A 24,567-nucleotide genomic window follows, 5' to 3' on the forward strand; every position below is an offset into this window, starting at 1 on the left:
CATGAGTTAAATTAAAAATCCCCGCTGGGCAAAGGGATAAACTTTAAATGAATGATCCACTAAAATGTGTACTTATAGTTCACAATGAGTCTCACTGTTATAATGAGCAGACACAAGTGCAAAAAAAAAGGATGTTACCGGAGCTGCAGAATTTGAGGTATAATGAGGTTGGACAGGGCTAAGGCTTTTTTTTTAACTGGAGTGTGGAAGGTTGAGGGGTGGCCTTATAGAGGTTTATAAAATCATGATGGGCATAGTTAAGGTGAATAGCAAGGGTCTTTTTCCCTAGAGTAGAGGAGTTCAAACTTAGAGGGCATGATTTGAAGGTGAGAGGAGAAAGATTTAAAAGGGACCCGAGAGGCAACCTTTTCACACACAGGTGGGTTGTAGGTGGACTGACATTCCAGAGCCAGTAGTAGATACAGGGTACAGTTGCAACACTTAAAAGACAGGTTCATGCATATGAAATGTTTAGAGGGATTTGGGCCAATGCGGGCAAACGGGACTAGTAGAGTTTAGGAAATCAGGATGGCATTGACGTGCTGGACTGAAGGGTCTGTTTCTGTGCTGTATGACTCTATGCCTCTATACCAAGACGCATTGCCATAGTAGAGAAATCAAATACCACAAAAGCATTTTATAATCAGGTCATAGTATTGGGAATGTTGCAAAGCAGAATTAAAATGACAAAACGGGCAATCTAATAGTTAAAGCAGGCAGAATATAACAGAATACTTTTGATTGCATGATAAGAGTGGGAGATCCATCATTTAAACTAGGATTCAAATAAGAAGCATGTATTAAGGCCGGTGACACAGATTTCATTAAGAAAATTGTAGAAAGAACAGACATTGTTTATTAGGCCGTGAAAGGCAGGAAATCATCCATTTCGCCTGTGGAAAAATGGGAAGCCTCAGATTTTGAATCTAAAAACATGAAACGGTTAGCAATACAGTAATGGAGTTTTATTTATTATAGAGTTCTAAGAAAGGAAAATATATCAAAATTTCTATTTTATGCTATTTATAGAAGTAACTAAAAGCTTTAAGAGAACAGGATTGTAGCAGCATTGAAATATAGCAGAATCAAAATGTTTTAAAGTAAGAGGAATAAATAATCATGTTCCAAAGACATAAAGGGTGAAATAATGCTACCTGTAATATTTAATATCAGAGTTGTGCCAAATAGATCAAAGGATTCTGGAGCTTGGAGAAAACCAAATGTAGAAATACTTTAACTTTAAATACTAAATTACAAGTACATAAATCCACTATTGTATCAAATATGTAACAACAGGTTGGAAAGGTGCACCACTTCCTTCCTAGTCAGCCTCCTCACCCATCATAACAAATTTTATACTTTACTAGAGTGATAATATAGCCAATTATCACCAGTTTTAACAGTTTTATGCTGTATCTGGTTAGCATTAAGAATAATTAAGCCAGGCTTCTTTCATCAATAAAGAATAACTGCTTCATCACAAATAGAATTTAAACATGAATGCAAAGAATATTAACAAAAATAGGTGTAGATTGTGGCAAAGTTAGACTTTGATCCTAATATTCCAAACATAAGGACACAGACATGGGGAAAAGAGACAGATTATGGTCAAACACCTCAAATAACAAATGCAATCAAACAAGCAATCTCCCTCAGACCTTAGTGATAATGTAGGTCAACAAAACTCATTAAAGCTTCACAGAGGGTTACAATTCTTCACTTTCAATAATGCAGCCTTAAAATTCACTGAAAAACCCACACAAACTGATTGCTACAACGATTGCTCACATTATGGTGACACATCTTTCTTTCCTGAGATTATACTCCCCTGGATTCCTGAAGACTGCAGGTTTCACAAACAGTGAGCTTCATTAAGCCAGCACTATGCCCAGTTTGTTTCCTGGGTTCTAACCTGGCTCAACTGCATAAAGCAAATACTATTTGTGGGCTTTCAACCCTCACTTCCTGCAATACTGACCTATTTACTTGTCTTTGGCTTCTTTCAAGCTCTTCACAGATTCGTTTTACCATCCATATTAATAACTTGGATGAAGGGATTAAAATCAAGAGTGTGGTGCTGGAAAAACTCAAGCAGGCCACGCAGCATCTGAGGAGCAGGAGAATTGATTTTCAGGCATAAGCCCTTCATCAGGAATGTTTAATCAGAAACATCAATTCTCCTGCTCCTTGGATGTTGCCTGACCTGCTGTGCTTTTCCATCACCCACTCTCCAATCTGATCTCCAGCATCTGCAACCCTCACTTTCTCCTCCCTGAAGGGATTAAAAACATGGTTGCTAACTTTGCTGATGGCACAAAAATATGTAGGAAGGTAAGTTACGTCCTCTTCAAAAGAAGGTTGCAAAAATATATCGATAACTTAAATGAGTGGACTAGTTTTGGCAATTGGAGTATATTGTGGTGAAATGTGAAATTGTTAATTTTGACAGAATGAATAGAAAGAAGCATATTATCTAAATAGTGAGACATTGCAGAATTCTGAGATACAGATAAATCTGGGTGTCTTAGTGCATGAACTGCAGAAGGTTAATATGCAAGTACAGCAAGAAATGAGGCAAGCTAATAAAATATTATTTATTTGAAGGACATTGCACACAATATTAAGGTTATGCTTCAATTATATGAAGCATTGGCAAAACCACTGATAGAGTATTATGTACTGAATTGGTATCCTTATTTAACAAAAGGGTAAATGTATTGGAAACAATTAAGTGGAGGGTTACCAGATTAATACCTGGATCATGCACATTGTCTTATGAGAAATGCATCATCAAGATGGCAGCGGATTAAGGTTCCTGAACTAGGGCTTGTCCACTGCGACCACTTTTCTTTTATTCTTTTTATTGAACAAAGCAAACAAATGTCAACATAAATCAGAGGATACCGCTATTGAGTTAAGGATATCTCAGGATATCACTGCTTACAAACAATGTTATTAACTCCAACTGAAGTGATGTACTGACTGGTAAACTAAGTCGTGGAACCTGATTCAAAACCTAATGCTGTTTAGTTTTTGACAGCTATGACTTTGATATATTTTAGGTATTTGCAATTATAATTTTTATGAAGGAAAGACAAGCTCTTTTAAACAGTCATCTTGACTGAGTTTATAATTTAATGCTGTCAATGTATGCAAATCTCACCCATTTTTGAAATCTCATGAATAATGTACTTTTCTGACTAATCATTTGCAGTCAAATTAATCTTTATCTTTGCTCATGAACAAGAATTCTTCCACATGAATCGATTCAATATCTCACATATGTGCCCATTTCTCCCAGAATTCTTCCAAACAGGTTCCGCCCCTGACCACGACACAGAAAAGGCTTTTATCAATGTCACAAATGACAGTTTACATAGTAACCTTCTTATTGTTCATGACTGTCTGAAAACATTGACACAGTTGCACACACCACCTTCCTCCAGTGGCACTCACATAGTTCTATTCTTATCTATCGAATTGCAGATTGAATATCAAATGAAATAGCTTCACCTCTTGCTCCCACATCATTGATTTTGATTCTTGTTTTCCTTCCTACTTCTTATTTACACACTTCCCCTTGATGACACTGTCCAAAGCTCAGACTCCACATGGCAACAAGGCTCAGTTTTTCATCTACTCTACAGTTGCTATTGAAACTCTAAACCATACCTTTTACCTCTAGGTTTCACTATTCCAACACAAAACTGGCTGACCTCCAATGCTCTCCCTTCAGTAAACTTGCAATTATCCAAGTTTTGCTCCAAGTATCCTACCACAAATTCCATTTACCCACCATTCTTTTGTTCATTGAATTGCTTCAGCTCCCAGCTAAGTAGTGCCCCAACTTTAAAATTTATCTATGCTTTCATATTTCCTCACCTTTGTCCTTCGCTATCTATCTAACCTCCAGACTCAGAGCCCACTAAGATTGTCATGCTCCTTCGATTTTAGACTCTTCGCATCCATGGTAGCTCTATCATTGGTGGTCGTGCCTCATCTGCCAAGGCCCTATGCTTTGGAATGCCCTCCCTTAGCTTCTTTGTCTCCTCTATTTCATTCTTTAAAATATGCCTTTTTGCTTGTTCCATCTAATGTCAAACATAATTTTTTGACTCAAGGGGGTCAAAATTTGAATCTGAAGAAATATTTTGTTCTACAGGGGGTAAACATGTTACAAATCTGAAACAGGAATTCAATCTGCTCAAAGTGATCATTCCAGTTTTAATGAAGGAGGGAGGAAAGCTTGTAACCAATCCATTTGCAAGAAGCTGCTCTGGAATTAACTTCTTTTAAGGAAGTTCTGTGCCTCTATTTTTACCATGTTCATACTTTCAAACATTGGCAGTCAATATTCCATGCCCAGGAAAAATCAGCAAATAAGAGATAAAAACAGTTGATCAAGGTAAGTGCCTTTACAGCTCTGCTTGTGAACTTGAAGGAATTGGAGTATTTCTATCCAGCTTATTAAACTTACCAATGAACTACCCTGATCGGTTTTACCCTCCTCTAACCGTCCATCACAGTCAGAGAACCTGAACACCATCTTGCTCCTTATACCACCAACATTCTCCCTTAGAAGCACCACCTTCCTTATCCACCCACAATCTCTTCCACTACGCTCCATCCCCATGAGAACCTTGACTGATCTCTCCCGGTTTGTTGATCTGTTGTATCCTTCCATTTTCCCACTAGCCAAGCAGCATCAGACTGACTACCACGTGGAAAGCTGAGAGAAAAAGTTTAATAAATGTAAAAGTATCACTGGTGGTTGGAAATTTAATGAAGTCACTACTGTAGGATAAAATGGAGAAATATATAGAAATCAAAATAAGCAATAAAGTCATCATGTCTCAATATTCAAAGCCTTGCTTGATCAACTTCATTGAATTTGTTTGAATCGGTATTAGAATTGACAAGGGTAATGTAGTAAATGTAATACATCAAGATATAAAAATATCATTAATAACATAAAACACAATTCATGAATAAATAAGGTCAGAGACTGCTGAATCAGGAGCAAGAAACAGAATAGACTGCTAGCTGGCTGAGATACACAAAGCAGTGGGTGAAGGATTGCTTTTCAGAGTGGTAGAAGAAAGGAAATCAGGTCGCTCAAGGATCAATGTAGAACCAATTTTGTTCATATTGTACACTAATGCCTTAGATTTTGGAATACTACAATTTCTGAATTCTCAGCGACATTAAATTGGGAGTAATAACTAACACTGGAGAGAACTGGAATAAATTACAAGAAGACAATAATAAAACATTATGGATGAGTGTATAATTGGCAAATGAATTTTTAAAACTTCTATCATGGGATACAAGTGTCACCAAAAGGGCTGACAATTAGTACCTGTCCCTATCTGCCCTTAAGCTGTCTGCCTTCTTAAACTGCTGCAGTCTATTTGATGTAGATGGACTCACAATACCATTGTGGTTAATGTGTTAATTGGTTCTTGGAGAATATACTTTTATGCAAAATGACAGTATGCGATGTTGTTATAAATGGGGTTACATTTTTGGTGGAAGGCTTTGGGAATATATATTTCTATATCAATGTGTATATTAACATTTTAAAGTTAAGAAACCAGAAACAAATCAACAATACATCTATTCCAAAGAGCAAAGGCTAAGAGAGAATCAAGTTAGAGTGTGCATTGAGTTATATAGCCTTGACTCACTTCGGGGAATGGATGAGGGGCAATGGTGGTTTTACAGGAGATTGGAAAATTTGTTGGCAGGCGACAAAGGGGGATTTTGTGGGTTTTTTGAAAGGCCGTTAAGTACACTTTGCAATATCTTCTGAAGAGTTTTTTGATGTAGGGCTTTTAAAGAATTTTTCCAGTGACTATTGCAATTTATTTCTCTAGTCTCTCTGGATCTGCCTGTGACAATTCACTGCATAGTTAATGTTTCTGTTCATTTGGCCAATGCACATTGTCAGGGTTTTCTTCATCAAACTGGTCTTTGCCTCTTCAAGTTGTTACAAAGGATCCCTAAGTGGGTTAAATTAATGCACAATGTTTCTACAATTTAAGATAAACAAGGTGGTGATGGGCTGGAACTGCTATTTTCTGTGGTTCACATTGTACAGCTGGTGAATGATTAACCAGTGGCCTTAAAAAGGATCATTGCAGACCATGACAACCTGGCCCAGCACAAATAAAAATTTGGGCAGTTTCCAATACTGATTCCTCTTAAGATTACTTGCTTCCACATCAGCCAAATCCCAACATTCACAGCAGCCACATGGAAGTTACATGGGAATGTACAGATTTACCATGACTTTATGTGAATCAGCAGCAAAGAAATACATATTCAGGTCATTAACTGGAGATCAATGTTAATGTGCAATGACATTGTGTGCAATGACACTGAGCGAGGATATCCCATACACTTAAGAAAAATGTTACCTGGAAATTGAGAATCTAAATGTGTTAAGATGTGAAGTGTACAAATACTAAAGAACCTCAAGAAAGAATAACTGAAATTTACTTGAACCTTTTTTCAGCTACTATCCTTCCCACACCAGGGATAAAATTTCATCTCATTCAAAACCCGTCCACATGCACATGGTTAAAATATGGCCTTCACTGGATCTAGCCATCACTGGAAGAACTGTATATGACTTCTGCAATTTAGGGTTAAAATTGCCTAGGGGTCTAAACTTTAATATTAACCAGATCCCTGTGTATTATTTTCTTGAAAGTGGAAAGTGTAGTTAAAGTGATGATGCACACAAATGCTTCAACAACATAATAGGAAATACGCAGTCACCATTTTAACCAAGACTAAAATCAGTCCTGAACAATTTATCCAAAATTACAGTAAGACCTAATATCACAAAATTGATTCTATTTGTCCGAAACCATCTTTTCTCCACAAAATAGATTTTCACAAATTACTTACCTTTGCTCAACAATTTGTTCAATAGTTCTTTACTACATCCACAATTCTATACTTCAAAAGTTTTCACAATTATAAATAAGTGGTGATGCGTTTTATGGTTTAAATCCAATCTCAAGCTTCAATTGAAAACTGCTCAATTTTTAGACATGCAGACTATGGCATGCCCTGGGTTTTTGATTGCACTTCTGTAATCTCTGAATAACTGACATAATTCTCCTACCAATACAGGAAAAGAAAATTAGCTGAATGGAAGATCTCCTATTATTCAGGATAAATCAAGTGTGAACAGTTATGTTCAGCCTACCTTCTGATTTAAATGATGGTGCTTAATGGAACATTTAGGTTGTTGGTGGGGCTAAATTGAGTAAAATTAGCTTGAAAAATTATGGGCCATTTCATGTGAGGAATTTATTTCTATCATGGTTATCTAAAAAAGAACTCAATTAAATGAAAGGTAATGGCAGAAATGCTGCAATTAAATTTGATTGATTATTCAGACATCATACATGGATGGAACAGGAAATGCCACTTTTTAAAGGGAATGTATGTACAGACATACTTTAAAAATTGCAAAAGCCTCCTCTCCTAAGGGGGCTTTCAGTTCCTCAGTTTTTTCATCCAGTTCCGATCTATTTACAAGCCCCTTGTGTAATGAATGTGGAAAAAATACACTTTGCTAAGGAAGATGAACACCCGTAATATGAGATTGCTTTCTCTCATTCCTAAAACAATAAATATATCATTGCGGTTCAGTTCCATTAGTGGAACAGGATGCTAGTAAAGTGAGCAAGAAGAATGGAAGAGGCGGACATCATTTAGCATCGATGGTAAAAGCAATTTTCAGGAAATTGTTAACCAAGAGGTGTTATTGCAATTTCATACAGCATTAGACAAACACTTTTCCCAGTTTTTTTAAGGGGATTTCTTTGACAAAATTTCACCCGTTTTAAATGATCGTTCTTTGTCTATCGAATCCTATAAACATAACAAGCAGTCATCTGGTAAGCCATACTGAGGACCACATTGTGTGATGTCCCTCTTTGACTTTGCCTCGGCTTGACAGCCTGCAATATTGCCTGATACTGCTCAATATAACTCAGATTGTGAGCTGAGCAGAACAGTCTCTACACAGTCATTGAGCAATAGCATCTAATGCTCAAAGCCAGCAAAGTAGCCTTTATATTTTACATAAGCTTTGAGGGCTGCACTATATCTTTGATATTAAGGCCATAAAGTAAACATAAAATAAACTGATAGAGCATGCATGCTGGAACTGTTATTCAGTAAATACATCAAGGTGAAAGCTAAATGAGGAATTAAATTGGGAATGTATTAATGCATTGAGCATTCAACAAACAGATTTTTAAAATCTGTCCATATTAAAAACAAAGTGCTCAATATTCAGATCCACAGCACAAACTTTGTGCATTACAATAATCCTGACAGATGACATTTGTGCTGCACATATACTTTTTGTGAGAGTCATGCAAGATGCCATTATGTCATTATCATTCTTACAATTAGCATCCTGTGGAAGTAGGCAGACCATAATGTCAATCAGTGTGAAATTCTGATATGATGCCAACACTGACACTTTGGAGCTCTGCACTTCACTGACAACACATTCTAATTACATACAACTGTATGTGTAGCCATCAGCTGGTAAGACCTTCCATCATTACTATTTAAAGGAATCATTAAACACTAGTAGATGTTACGACTATTTGATTCATCTGTTTTAGAGATGTAATTTTTAGTTTCAGAGATATAACTTTTAGGTTGGAGATTAAAGTGTTACAGGTAAGTGCAAATGGATATTCTATTCAGAAACTTATAACAGATCTGATGCAAATGCAACTCAAACAAGTCTGTTTGTTGGACTCAAAAGGTAACCTTTATTTGTCTTATAAAGTCAAAGTTGACCACAGATTCGCTAAATATTTATGATATGTAAAGGGCCCATTTGATCTATTGAGTCTTGACTGGCTCTTCAAATATGTACCTTGCCCCCTCACTCCCCAAAAAAACAGTGGAATTTCCCCACCTTCTCCCTGTAAATACTGCACATTATTCTATTTCCAGATTACACTCAAATTCCATTTTGAAAGCCTGATTTGAACCTGTCACCAACACACTCTTAGACTATGCATTCCAAATCTTAACCACCTGCTGCATGAAAATCTTTTTACTCATAGAAATTTTGCTTGAAATCTGTGCCGCCTTGTTGTTAGTACTTACACGAGAGGGATCAATTTCTCCTTATCCAGTCTCCAGTCCAGCACACTCATAATTTTGAACATCTACATGAAAACTTTCAGTGCTCTTTTCTCTTTGGAAAACATTAATAAATTCCCCAAAGTATCTTCATAACTGATGTTGGTCATCTCTCCAAACTATCTGATGGCTTCACATCCTTCCCAAAGTGCGGTGTCGGAACACAAAACTCTGCTTGAGGGTGAACTAGTGATATGTACAAGTTCAACATAAGCTTTTGTTCTTTTACTCTAAGCCTCTGTTAATAAAACATAGTATTCTGTACAGTTTACAAACATAATCTTAGCTTGATCTACCACCTTAATGACTTCAGCACATATGTACTTTCTAAGGTAATGGTTCTAAAAATTATAATGTTGAAAACTGCATTAAGCTCCCTTGCCCTAATGCAGTCATAAGGACTTGGGTAGGGAAAGACAGATCATCTTAGGATTTGCAGGTGAAGGCCTTCACCCACAGGTCTCCCAATTTTCTTATCCACAAAGTTTAACTTAATGTAACTTGGAGCTAGCTTGCAATGAACTCTATCTTGTTTAAGACAAGAGCCTTTTCTCAGTAAGGCTTACAAGTAGTTTTGTTCTACTACTGTAGACCAAGTAGGCCCTTGGATGCGAACATGGAAAGAGGTTGTGACGGCATGGTTTGTTACAGCTGCACAACCTTGCTGTTATGAGGCTGCAATAACACTTGCTCCCAACCAACCAGCAAGCTGCTGACGAGTGGAAGCATCAGGAAGAGGAAGAGAGGTGGAAATCTAATCAATCCCTTTCTGAGAGGGATGTCTGTGAAAAGTCACTATCCAACTGTAAAAGCTGCAAACACATTGCAATTCTTCACCACTAGCAGTCCCATGACTATATCTCCCTCTGTTCCTGACCATTACAACATTCCTGATATGGAGATGATTTGGAAGTGCCAGTGTTGGACTGGTGTGGACAAAGTAAAAAAAAAATCCCACAACACCAGGTTATAGTCCAACAGGTTTATTTGGAAGCACTAGCTTTCAGAGCACCGCTCCTTCATCTGATGAACAAAGGATCAGCACTCGAAAACTCATGATTTTAAATAAATCTGTTGGACTATAATCTGGCATTGTTGACTTCTGACATTATAACATCCATTCAGCCATAATGTAAAAATTAAACAAAATCCCAAATAAATATGCCATGCAAATCTATAAATGAAATCCTGCCATACTACACATAAATATCAATTGATCATCCATTTGCAGTTCCCTAACACTGTTGCTTGCTGCGTGCACTAATGCAGTGTGAGGACAGAGGCTGCAGCATGGCTGTTTGGCTCACCTTCATTGGTAGAATGATGTTCACATGCTCTGGTTGGTGCCACTTTGTCCTCTAGAGAGCTGGCATTTGCATCCCCTTTACTTTTAAATTATGCCCCCTGGTTCTATACCATCCAATTAGAGGAAACATCTTGCTGTAGGCCTGTGGTTGGGAGAATTCCTTTTACTCTGTGGATTGTGAACCTTTGGAATTCTCTACACAGAGGGCTATAGAGGCTCTGTCTTTGCCAATGTTTAAGGTTGAGATTGATAGATTTTGGATTACTAATGACACAAGGTTTTGGGGATGGGATGAGTAATAGGTATTGAAATGTTTGATCAACCACTGAATAGCAGGGCAGGCTAGATGACTTATTCCTGCTCCTGTGGTTCCACCCACCATGGTTGCTGGTCATTAAAATTTGGAATCGAACACTAATATCAGCATGATGATCATGAAACTATTGCTTGCTGTAAAAACTCATCTCGTCCTGGGTCCCAAAAGGAAATCTATTGCCCTTATCTTGTCTAGATGACATGTGACTCCAGATCCACAGCAATGTGGTTGATTTTTAAATGTCCTTAGATCTTCAAAGTTTGTGAGAAGATTTGTAGCTTGGGTGCTCGTTGTTGTGGTTCTGTTTGTTGAGCTGGGAATTTGTGTAGCAGACGTTTCGTCACCTGTCTAGGTGACATCCTCAGTGCTTGGGAGCCTCCTGTGAAGTGCTTCTGTGATCTTTCCTCTGGCATTTGTAGTGGTTTGAATCTGCCGCTTCCGGTTGTCAGTTCCAGCTGTCCGCTGCAGTGGTCGGTATATTGGGTCCAGGTCGATGTGCTTATTGATTGAATCTGTGAATGAGTGCCATGCCTCTAGGAATTCACTGGCTGTTCTCTGTTTGGCTTGTCCTATAATAGTACTGTTGTCCCAGTCGAATTCATGTTGCTTGTCATCTGCATGTGTGGTTTCTAAGGATAGCTGGTTGTGTCGTTTCATGGCTAGTTGGTGTTCATGGATGTGGATCATTAGCTGAACTACGGAAGCAACCACCCCAACACACACAAAAGAAGTTGCATCAAGACACTATTCAAAAGGGCCACAACACACTACAGCACACCAGAACTGCAAAAAGAGGAAGAAGAACACCTATACAATGTATTCGCCAAAAACGGATACCCGCGCAATTTCATCAACAGATGCCTAAGGGAAAGACAACGGAACGAGGACATGCCACAACCCAAACGACTAGCTACGTTACCATACATCAAGAGCATTTCCGAACTGACAGCCAGACTACTGCGACCAGTAGTGTCATAACAGCACACAAACCAACAGCCACTCTCAGACAACAACTCACCAGAAGAAAGGACCTGATACCCAGCATGAGCAAAACCAATGAAGTGTACAAAATCCTATGCAAGGACTGCACAAAACACTACATAGGACAAACAGGAAGACAGCTAACAATCCGCATCCATGAACACCAACTAGCCACGAAACGACACGACCAGCTATCCTTAGTAGCCACGCACACAGATGACAAGCAACATGAATTCCACTGGGACAACACTACTATTATAGGACAAGCCAAACAGAGAACAGCCAGTGAATTCCTAGAGGCATGGCACTCATTCACAGATTCAATCAATAAGCACATCGACCTGGACCCAATATACTGACCACTGCAACAGACAGCTGGAACTGACAACCGGAAGCGGCAGATTCAAACCACTACAAATGCTGGAGGAAAAATCACAGAAGCGCTTCACAGGAGGCTCCCAAGCACTGAGGATGTCACCTAGACAAAGGACGAAACCTCTGCAACACAAATTCCCAGCTCAGCGAAAAGTCCTTAGATCTTATCGTCCTTACCCTAGCAAATCATTCCTCAGCTCAGCAACACAAGGACAGAAGTTAAAGTTTAATCAGCCTCTTTTTTTTCATTCTCATGCATTAACTTTGCAGTATGTGTCTGAAATAACTAAATTTGTTTTGGGCATATATAATGCCTGTAGATGGTAATGCTGAAATAGTACAAGATCCTCTTACAATCAAAGCAAATACTGGAGATTACATTAGATTACATTAGATTACTTTAGATTAGATTAGATTAATTTAGATTACTTTAGATTACATTACTTTAGATTAGATTAGATTACTTTACTTTAGATTAGATTACTTTATTTACAGTGTGGAAACAGGCCCTTCGGCCCAACAAGTCCACACCGACCTGCCGAAGCGCACCCACCCAGACCCATTCCCCTATATTTACCCCTGCATCTAACACTACAGGCAATTTAACGTGGCCAATTCACCTAACCTGCACGTGAGGCAGCAGTGCTAACCATTGTGCCACCCTGCCCCCCATATGCTGGAGAGACCTTGCTCTCATGAGAATATTCACATCCTAGGTCTGTTACAGTGTTTCAGTAAAGCCCAGAGCAAGCTGAAGGAACAGCACCTCATGTACCTCTTAGGTATTTAAAGCCTCTAGAGCTCAACACCACTGCCCCACAAGACTGCATACTTAGCCCCTTTATTATACTCTTGTACACTCATGACTGTGTGGCCAAATTCAGCTTTGCTAATGATACCATCATATTGGATTGGGATCTCAAACAATGATGAGACAGGAAAGAGATAGACAGCTTAGTGGCATGGTGTAAAGACAACAATCTCTCCCTCAAAGTCAGCAAAGCAAAGGCACTGGTCATCAAATTCTGGAAGTGGAGTGAAGGACATGCCCCTGTGGTGCTGAGGTGGAGATGCTTGAGAGCTTCAAGTTCTAAGGAGTGAATATCATAAAGATCTACCTGGTCCATCTACATTGATGCTACAGTCAAGAAAGCACACCAATGCCTCTACTTCCTCAGAAGGTGAAGCAAATTGTCCACAATCACATTTACCAGTTTTTATAGATGCACCATAGAAAGCATCCTATCCAGATGCATCACAGCTTGATATGGCAACTGATCTTCCCAAGACCGCAAGAAATTAGAGAGGTGTGAACACAGCCCAGTCCATCATGATCGCCAGCCTTCTATCCAGGGACTCCACCGACACTTCCCATTGTCTCAGGAGAGCAGCCAACATAATCAAAGACCCCTCCCACACGAGTTATACTCTCTTGCATGCTCTTCCATCGGGCAAAAGATACAAAAGTTTGAAAATATGTACTGACAGATTTAACAACAGCTCCTTCCCACAAGCATACCAAACACCTTCTTCACTATCCTGTCTATCTGTGACTCCACTTTCCAGGAACCAAGAACCTGCACTCCAAGGTCTCTTTGTTCAGCAACACTCCCTAGGACCTTACCATTCAGTGTATAAGTCCTGCTAAGATTTGCTTTCCCAAAATGCATCACCTCGTATTTATCTAAATTAAACTCCATCTGCCACTTCTCAGCCCATTGGCCCATCTGGTCCAGATCCTGTTGTAATCTGAGGTAACCTTCTTTGCTGTCCATTACACCTCCAACTTTGGTGTCATCTGCAAATTTACTAACTGTACCCCTTATGCTCATATCCAAATCATTTATATAAATGACAAAAAGTAATAGACCCAGCACTGATACTTGTGGCACTCCACTGGTCACAGGCCTCCAGTCTGAAAAACAACCCTCCACCACCACCCTCTGTCTTCTACCTTTGAGTCAGTTCTGTATCCAAATGGCTAGTTCTCCCTGTATTCCATCAGATCTAACGTTGTTAACGAGTCTCCCATGGGTAAACCTTTTTGAATGCTTTACTGAAGTCCATATAGATCATGTCCACCCTCTGCCCTCACCAATCCTTGTTGTTACTACGTAAGGTATGACTTGTTTTGTTATCACACAAAGCAGTACTTTTTCACTGTATCTTGGTACATGCAACAATAAATCAAATCAAATCAGATTTTGTATATCTGAGAGGAGAAAGATGCAAAGGAGAACAACCAGAGATGAAGCTAGTGCATGGGGGGTGGGGTATGTGTGGGTGTGGGTGTGGGTGTGGGGGGGCTGCGGTTTGCTGTTTGAAGGGAAGAACAAATGGTGTGTGGTGCAAGCTCAGACCATGTGCAGTTTGTAAATCAGAAGAGTATGGGATGAGGGAGAAGTGGGAAATGAAAGCAGGACCTTGTAAGAGGATCTTGACACAAGAACAGAAAGTGCTGAAGTCAGGCAGAAGCCATACAGTTGTTAACATTTTAAGTCCAGCATGATGTTTTCTTGGAACTGAAGGGAGCTGAAAAGGGGATAGCATTGCTGCTGTTGAAGAAGGATGGAAAGAGCAAAAGTGGACAGATGGGAAAGCTGCTCAGAGCGTCAAGCTGTCCTTGAGTAACTGAAACTGAAACTGAAGCTAGTTCAACCCATTTGCCCAAGATAAATTGCGTGAAACTGTGGACCTGTGTTAAAGCAAGAATTATAATCTGACCTGTAATGATTTAACCAAATATAATTGTGAATAATTACATTTGGTAACCTTAAAGAATCACAAATTACTCCATTAGGAGCAGTTTGATGAATTGTGTAACATGGCTCATACTTCTAAAACAGTGACCTTCTAATGTCATGGGAAAAGCACAAGCTTTTTCAATATTCTAAACAAAAGACTTTCTGAATTATTGCTTTTCATTTTAACATCAATGGTCACGGAAACCAGGAAGAATGTAGAACAGAACATATGGCCCCTTCAGCCTGGACTGTCATTCTATGAGGTGTTAGCTGATCTATGACTTAGTTCCACATGTCTGCTTTTGCCCTGTATCATTTAGTACCTTAGGCTAATAAAAATCTATTGTAAGTTTAAAATTAACAATTGATCCACAATCAATTTCCATTTGTGAAAGTGAGTGCCAAATTTGTTCCATTCTTTCTGTGTTTCTTAATTTCACTCATGAAAAGTCTGACTCTAATTTTCAAGCTATACCTTCCAGACTTAAAACTCCACAACCAACAGAAAGAGTTCCTCTCCATCTGCCTTTTCTGTCCCCTTCATAATTTGAAAACTTGGATCATATCACCCTCTAACCTTCTGAATTCCAGAAAGTGCAATGCTACTTTAATCCCTAAATTCGAGACATGGGCCTATAAATCTACAGCGCACTCCCTGCAACGTTAATGTATCCTTCCTGAGGTGTGATATCCAGAGCTGCTCCAGGTGTGGTGCAAGTATAGCTTTTCATTGCTGAAGCATGACTTCCATTCCAACGTATTCGGCTTCTCTAGAACTAAAGGCCAGGTCTCAACACAAACGCAGTAGATTCTTGCCAACTGGTCAATTTTAAAATAAAGATTTATTCATGGGATGTGGGCATTGTTGGCTAGGCCAGTATTTATTATCCATCCCTAACTGCCCAAAGGGCAGTTAAGTATTAACCACATTGCTGTGGGTCTGGAGTCATGTGTAGATCAGGTAAGGATGGCAGTTTCCTTCCCAAAAGGACATTAGTGAACCAGATGGGTTTTCTGACAATTGTCATCATTAGCATCTTAATCCCAGACTTTTATTGAATTCAACTTCCACCATCTGCGAGATCTTGGATTAACAGTCCAGCAATAATCCCACTAGGGATTATCCCTTCTCTATTTAGTCTATTTAGTCTACTGCCAATTTCAGGTGGACTACCCACAGTGGTGTCAGAGAACCTGATTGTTCCAGGCAGCAGGTCACTTTAAATAGGTTGCACTCAAGACCTGGATTGCCATTTCAGGATTGAAATGTTTGGAACAAACCGTTGCACAAAACTTCAGAGGAGCGACAATTATTGCTCCTATTGTGTTGCATGCTGCTGGAGCTCCAGATACCTGGCCTGGACTTCCAATGCTGGCATGTTTGGAAACAGAGTGGTCTGCCATCAGACTGCTTTCTTGTAACACTGGATCCTTGTAGGAAGAGAAGCTAATCCCTTTTAAATGGCACCAATGAACCCACACTGAAAAACTTTGGGCTATTTAAGTTGTTTTTCAGTGTATTCGTGAATGACTGTGTATCAGTGAATGAGTCGATAAGTAAATGAGTATGCAGCTGTATAAATGCATAAGGTGAGTGGGATACCTGGGTAGGAGGCAGCTAGAGAGGATGGTAGGATGGTCAGGTAATGGCTGGTTAGGGTGGAAGGTGGTAGATTGACAGGTGGGTAAGGGTAAGAAGCTGGAAGGGTAGGTGCATGCTTAGATTGAATGGAAGTTGAGGATCTGTGTAAGTCACAGTTTATGATGGGAGTTGGGAAGGTCAGGAAGGCACTGGATGTGCGTGGGAAGTTGGCTACGCCTGGAGAAACTTGGAAATTGTGATGTAGAGATTGGAGATAGGAAGGGGGTCAGGGAAGACCCAGGTGATAAATGTGGAGTTGGCCTTGGGGCTCGGGAGGGAGTTGGGGGGATCAGGGGAAATCCAAGGGTTGGGAGTGACCTTGGGGCCAATGGTTGTATAGTTACCAAGGAATTACAGTAGGTTTTCTGTCAGACATTTCTTGGCTGGCTCTTCAATTAAGCAAGCCCAAACTGTTTAATATCTCTCACTCCAACTCAGAGCCTAAGTCTTTTTCAGAGGGTTCCCTGGATCAGGAGTATTTCCTATCAGATGATTAGATTTCCCAGGCAATTCCCAGGAAGTCAGTGTCAGAACTTCTGATGTGTTCTATTTGCAATCTGGCCAGCCTCTGGGCTAGAGGTCAGTCATTCCATGGAATGGGACCTGATATTGTTAAAGAGTCGGTCACAAACATGGTGTGCCTACAGCCCTCATTGATTTGCTTGCCCCAGAAATAATAAAGAGCAGCTTATCCTTGGGTCCATCTTTTGATAGAGCTGCCAGCTGATAATGGTTGTTCACAATCTTCCTAATGTAGTTAAAGTTGGAGGTTTGTCAAACTCTTTTGATAAGCATTTAAATAGGCTCCAGTGCCTGACCCAAGGAGCCCTGATGGTTATCCATTCATAGACCTGGACAGAGCAATGTGAAAGCTACAACAGGAGGGGTCATGGCTTTCCACTTCAGGAGTATCTCTGTACCCTCCTAAGGGGACGTGAAAACTCACTTCATTATAATCAAAACAGACCACAAACAAAATACCGCATTGAATACTAAAGATCAGTTCCTCACTGATAACAACTTCCCTATTGTTACCCAGAAGTAAATATTCTATATAGATGTTCCTATTTCAGAAAATCTCAGCTTCAGTCTAAAGTTTCTCTAGATGGTGAGCTGAAGCCCTTCGCTCCAGATACTGATGACATTATCCACACTGGTCCAGCTGTAACACTTGCTGTTTGGAGTAAGTGACAAAAAAGGCAGAGTGATGGATTCATGAATTATTAATACAGGATATGTCATCTTGAATCGTTTTTAGTGGAATTAAGTAAATGAAAATCTACTGGATCCTTCAGTACATTGCTGGATTTCAGAATTTATGTGGTGTACACTGTCTGAAAATTGCATGCAGTATTTATTAAGCTGCTGTGTACTTTTAACAAGACTGGAGGGAATGCTCTTCGAAAACTCACAGCATGAAGGATATTGAGAACTGCTGGCAGATGGGAGCAATCAATTCTATATCAATAAAAACTCATGACGTCCCCAGTGCAGCAGCTGGGAAGGGAAACAAAATGGGGAAAAGGATTTTTCAACGTGAATGAAAATGAGGGCATTCACTGAGGCCTTCACTCAATGATTACAGCTCTCTAGCACTGCTAGCCTTCATAATTACAAAGTCATTCTATTCATCACAGTAAGCTCCACCATAAATGTGTCTTGATAGAATCATTATTGAAAGCAGTCATTAAACAACTGTAGTACTGAAACATCTTCAGTAATTACTATTAAAACTTAAAATATTGGACTGTATTAATTTTAAACATAATGAAAGTATAAATAAGATTAACAAATCAAATAATATTTTATCAGTCAGGTTGTTAGTTGTAAATGTTTGAAAAATAGTTTAAGATACTTTGAGACAAGGTCATGATGCACAAAATCAGTGATGTTTGTGTCATAGGCAAACTGTTTACCTCACAGACTCAAGTATCCCGAGTTCCAAAATTTTATGGCAGTCAGGAAGAAGTACTATTTGGAAAAGATGGGATTGCCTAGAGACAGGAAAAGCAAACTTTGTGAATTAATCAACAGTTTTCTCATTAATAACTGGCTGCTTCAAGAACATGGTTGACAGGCAATAGCTGACGTTTAACATTCTTGACAGGGAAAGAATGAGAGGTTCTGATGAGAATTCCTAAAATAGACAAAAGTTATTAGACAAACAAGTTTTGCTGAAATCAGACCTGGGGTATAGCATAAAAGTTTGGTCTCCTCATCAAAGAAAAAATATATTTGCCTCAGAGGGGGTCCAACAATGAGTTATTGAATTGATTTCTAACATAAGAGGAATTTTTTATGAGGAGAGATTGATTAGAGTGGGTTATATTCTCTGGCATTTAGAAGAATGATAGATGATTTTGTAGAATGGTATCCCATTGATGGAGGGCTTACCTGGAAAGATGCTGAGAGGCTTCTTCTCCCAGTTGGAGACTCTAGAAATAGGGTTCATAGTTTCAGGATAATGGATCAACATTTTTAAAATTAATTCATGGAATATGGGCTTTGGTGGCTGGGCCAGAATTTATTGCCTGTCCTTATTGCCCTTGTGGAGATGGTGGTGAACTGTTTTCATGAACTGCTACAGTTCATGTGCTGGAGGACCTCATTTAGGACTGAGGTGAGTAGATTCTTCACTCTGAATCATAAACTCTTGGAAATTTCTATCCCAGAGTATTGTGGATGCCCAGTCATTTAGCTTATTCAAGACTGTCAATGGATATTTTGGCATTGCAGATAATGAAGGAATAAGGGAATAAAGTGGGAAATTCGAGTTGATGTAAATTATCAGCCATAATCTTACTGTCTTTATTTTTTCTGTTCTGACACATATTGCTATTTTGAAAGGAAGCATGGTGAAAGCTAAGATTTAGTCAGAGCTGTACAGCACAGAAACAGACCGTTTGGTCCAATTCATCCATGCTGACCAGATGTCCAAAATTAATCTAGTCCCATTTGCCAGTATTTGGCCCATATCCCTCTAAACCTTCCTATTTGTATACCCATCCAGATGCCTTTTAAATGTTGTAATTGTACAAGCCTTCACCACTTCCTCTGGCAGTTCATTCCGTACATGCACCACCCTCTGCATGAAAAAGTTGCCCCTCAGATCTCTTTTAAATCTTTCTCCTCTCAACTTAAACTGATGGCCTCCTGTTTTGGACCTCCTTTTCTGGGGAAAAGACCTTGATTATTCACCTGATGTGCCCCTCATGATTTTATAAACCTCTATAAGGTCACTCTTCAGCCTCCAACGCTCCAGGGAAAATAACCCCAGTCTATTCAGCTTCTCCCTATAGCTCAAACACTGCAATCATGGCAACATCCTTGTAAATATTTTCTGCACCCTCTCAGGTTCAACAACATCCTTCCCATTGAAGGGTGACCAGAATAGTACACAGCATTCCAAAGTGGCTTCAACAATGTCCTGTACAACTGCAATATGACCTGCCAACTGTTATATTCAATGCACTGACCATTAAAGACAAGTGTGCCAAAAGTCGTCTTCACGACCCTGTCTACCTGTGACTCCACTCTCAAGAAACAATGAACCTGGACCTTTGTTTTGGCTTCTGGAAAAAACACAAGCTGTGAAAATTAAACACTAGCTGATGCAGAATCAGTCCTAGTATATTGATTCAAACAATGCCTCCAAAGCAAGTTTGAGCCATTTAAATTAATATATTCACTTCCATGCTCTGAGTAGCATATTCACAGATACATTAAATGGTTTTCATCATACTTTTTGGAAAATGGTGTGACAAATAGCATACTATCTCAAAGAAGCAGTGTACAGTTTAAATTTGATATTGGAAGTATATAAATGTTAAGTAAATTCAGTGGCACTGCATTGAACTTTCAATGCTGAAATATGTTCCATCAGTTTAATTCCTACTATAATATATAATAGTTCAGAACCTCTAAACTAATGGTATGGCAGATGTAAAGTAAATTAAACACTGGCTGTACCTTTTATTTATTTAGTCTAATTGTTGTCCTATGTCCTTATTTTCTTCCTTGTCCTTGGTTTCATTGCACCACCCAACATTCTGTGACTGAAGTGCTGTGGTCTCAGCCATTTAGTTTTACTATGGGTGGTTTGGAGGTTTGAGAGAATGGCCAGGGCTGACAATGTTACTCAATTTCTTTACCAATAGAATGCTGTTTTAATATTGCTCTAGAATATAGCTGGATGTCCATCCACTATGACTAAATTACTATACAAATCCAGGCTAAATTGGAATGACATCCTTTGGAAGAGACTTCACAATATGTTGCAACTGTCTGTGACTTCATTTTATCCATTTATATTCATGGTTGGATTGGAGATTAGCATCTGGGTATCTGTTTACGTGACAATCTTGGGCAAGGTTCCCTTCAGAGGCAATATTAGAATATGAATTGGCTACAAACAATCCTCAAATCCTTGTTGTGTGCCCTGTTTTGAGATAATAGCATTTTCTATTCCCCAATGTACGACCAGCTCTTTAAATATGCCTCGAAGTATGTGCTCAAGTGGGATAATTCCTCACTGGACATGCAGAGCTCTTCCTCACAAGGACTTAGAGATTTAAGTACATATCGTTCATTCCTTGGATAGGACCATGTCGCCATCAAATTAAACATTTGCTCCAGGAGCACATTGCAGAGCAGTTTAAAAAAAATACTTTGAGAGTCTTATATTAGGATCATCCCGAAACAAAAGGTGATATTTCTAAGTAATGGAATCAAGTATTTTTAATTCTATGCCTTCTGATCTTAACCCTAGCTCTGTTCTAAATTATGGAACCAAATGTCCACAAGAGGAGTTGAAGTAACATGATACTAGGCTACTCTCATTGGGCAGCTAAGCAACGTCACTTTTATTTTGCCCTAGTATTAATTTGTATTTTAGGTGATTGGCATCTATGAGCTGTCTCCTGCCATTTATTGCACGGAATCCAATAAGAAAGGGAGACTTGTAGACAAAGGTCAGTGTGTGTACACACCCACTATTGAAGTAAGTGATTTCACAATGTAGAGGGGAGCTGATTATAGGCCTGATATCTCCCAACTACAAACTATTTCAATTTTCAATATAAAGCAACACGATCATTCACAAAATCCAAATTATTTCAATTTCAATATTAAACAGCACAGTCATTCACAAAAGCCTAGAAAAATGTATTTTTTGGAATCCCATTCCCAAATTAAAATACAATTAGAAGGAGAGTTGAATGGAGGACTTAAGATGTCAGAATGGAAAATACAAAACATCCAAAAGAGAAATTTTGCCCACCTTCTACACAACAACTTCTGATTTTAATGATGGTAGGGTGAGGGGCTGGGGATTATTGGGCATTGATTTTGAGGTTTTTCTTTGGAGGTGTACTTTGGCATGGAGTCATGATGGTCCATGGGGTTTGGAGAAGGGGCAGTGGGTCATAAGGGACGTTGAAGGGTGTTTGGTGGCATCACGGGGTGGCATGTTGAACCACAGGGGGTGGTTGGGGTGCATGAAGTGACATGGATGGGACATGAGGATGTATAGGGGTAAGGGGCTAGAAGGCATTTCTTCTTTACAACTGGGACAAAGTCCCATAGCATCCAGGTGGTGCTGTTAAACTGTCTGCCTGTGCACCCAACAGTCCCTTTGGTTGCCTATGAACATTTCTCTGGGAGACAGCTGACCCAATTTTGGCTGGCACCCACCTCCAACAATGAAGGCTGTATCCCTGTAGTTGGTATTTCCAAAGGTGGGCACAGTGCTTTCCTGCCTCAACCTCCTTGCTTTATGGATGAATATATTAACCCATATCCTCCAACCCTCCTCCAAGATCAACCAGGTTCATACTGCAAAGCATCAGCATGTGCAAAGTTCACACTACAGTCTTGGTTGTTTTTTAACAGATGTAAACAATCTTAAATAATGGGTGCTTCTTGGAAATGTGTAACTGGCAGGAAAATGCCAATCTGCAAAGTTCTCAGACAAAGCAATCATCAGAAGTTGAATTTCTTAAATTCCAAAGTCATGTGTAATTAGCATAAAGCAGAGCCCTTTACAAAGGACTGAAGAAGCCAGGGTGTGTATGTGCTATTCTTGCAAGTATGCCTATATTCCGTGCATGGAAATATATCTTAGTTATTATAAAGGATCTATCTCCAGCATATGATGATGGTGATTCAAAACAGCGAGAACATTAAGTCCTGAAGTATAGGCACAGCAGGAAACAATATTGCCTTTCCTGTTTACTTGCAGTTTTTGAGGAAATTTTAAAAGCATCTATTCTCACAGAGACCCGCTTTGTATAAATCATTTTCAACTTGGAAAAGCAGTAAAATAATTGGAACAGAAGGTGGCAGCATTAGTTCCTACAGCACAAAGATGAGACATGAATAGTTTGCCTCTGAGCAAAAATCAAAGCAGTTTGTGTCAAAATTCATACGAATGGTACAGAGCGTCCAAATTAAGGCGTGTCTTGGAAACATTGGCTCAGGTTATCCATCAGATAAACAGCCACTCTAAAAATCAAGCAGGATAGAAATGGAGATAATGCTGCACATAGGGAGGTTTATGGTGTGGAAATCTTTTCTTTGTCAATAATAAAAGCAGATAATGCTGGAGAAACATAACAGGTCTGATAGTATCTGTGGAGAGAGAAACAGAGTTAATGCTTTGAGCTCGATGACCTTTCTATTGAACAGTTCCACACCACATGCACACTCTTGACCTGTCTCTCTCTTTCTCTCTCTCTCCATCTGCACCACCTCACACTTTCTCAAAGCTGTCCTAGCCCAAGTTTTACTTCATTCTTTGTTTCATATTGATGTTATCACCTGAAAAACTTCTCTATTTCCTTAACACCTGAAAGAAAAAGTTACAAAGAAGAGTCTGTGGAGTCTTTTCCCTCTCCATTTATACTGCCAGACTTGCTGAGATTCTGCGGCATTTCCTGCTTTTATCACAGATTTCCAGCATTTGCAGTATTTTTTAATGCCTATGCTTTTTTGTTTATACCTGAGCAACTAGAGGGTGCAACAGAACATTTGACAGACTAGAAAACAGCAGGATTCCATCATTATGACATTGTTTTGCTGCTTGTGGCACAAGGATCACACAGAAGAGGAAAGCACAGCAAACACATCACCCACTCAACTGCTGGCAGCAGTTTCATTGAGTATGACTGACAATTTGGCACTAATTAATGCTGAATCACGGATACACTTACCTTAGCCATGACTGAGATTGTCTAAAGTAATTTCCCTTGGGTCAACCACAGTGAGCTGAAAGGGGTTAGTTGTGTGCCAAAATTGGCGCTATATTTTAAATATCCCTCAAAGCTAAATATAAATTATTTCTAACTTACAATGTCACCCAGTCTTTCTTCTCTTACTTCACTGCAGCCAACACAAAAGAGATGGCACAGTGGCTCTTCTGATGCAGCCACAAATATCTAATGCGAAACATCTAGATATGAAAGATAATTGTCTACCTATGCAAAACCGGAGCATGCTGCTAAAATGGCTCAGAAAATGTAATGGATACAGCACATGCTGCCGTAGTGTTAAGGGTTTACATGGAGAGGAATTTGTTAAGTGTGTACAAGACAATTTTCTGATTCAATATGTGGAAGTACCTACGAGAGAAGGTGCAAAACTTGACGTACTCTTAGGAAATAAGGCAGGGCAGGTGACTGAGGGTGTCAGTGGGGGAGCATTTTGGGGTCAGTGACCATAATTCTATTAGTTTTAAAATAGTGATGGAAAAGGATAGACCAGATGTAAAAGTTGAAGTTCTAAATTGGAGAAAGGCCAATTTTGACGGTATTAGGCAAGAACTTTCAAAAGCTGTCTGGGGGCAGATATTCGTGGGTAAAGGGATGGCTGGAAAATGGTAAGCCTTCAGAAATGAGATAACGAGAATCCAGAGAAAGTATATTCCTGTCAGGGTGAAAGCAAAGGTTGGTAGGTATAGGGAATGCTGGATGACTAAAGAAATTGAGGGTTTGGTTAAGAAAAAGAAGGAAGCATATGT

At 39.3% G+C, this 24,567-nt stretch overlaps 1 protein-coding gene across 13 annotated transcripts in view; it reads right to left on the bottom strand.

Moving 5' to 3' along the window:
* Nucleotides 1-24,567, bottom strand: part of jakmip3 (Janus kinase and microtubule interacting protein 3) — a 379,633-nt gene that overhangs the window by 45,740 nt on the left and 309,326 nt on the right. The gene's annotated exons all lie outside the window — the stretch shown is intronic.

Source organism: Chiloscyllium plagiosum, chromosome 22 (genome assembly GCF_004010195.1).
Source record: "Chiloscyllium plagiosum isolate BGI_BamShark_2017 chromosome 22, ASM401019v2, whole genome shotgun sequence".
In the NCBI taxonomy this organism is placed as follows: domain Eukaryota; kingdom Metazoa; phylum Chordata; class Chondrichthyes; order Orectolobiformes; family Hemiscylliidae; genus Chiloscyllium; species Chiloscyllium plagiosum.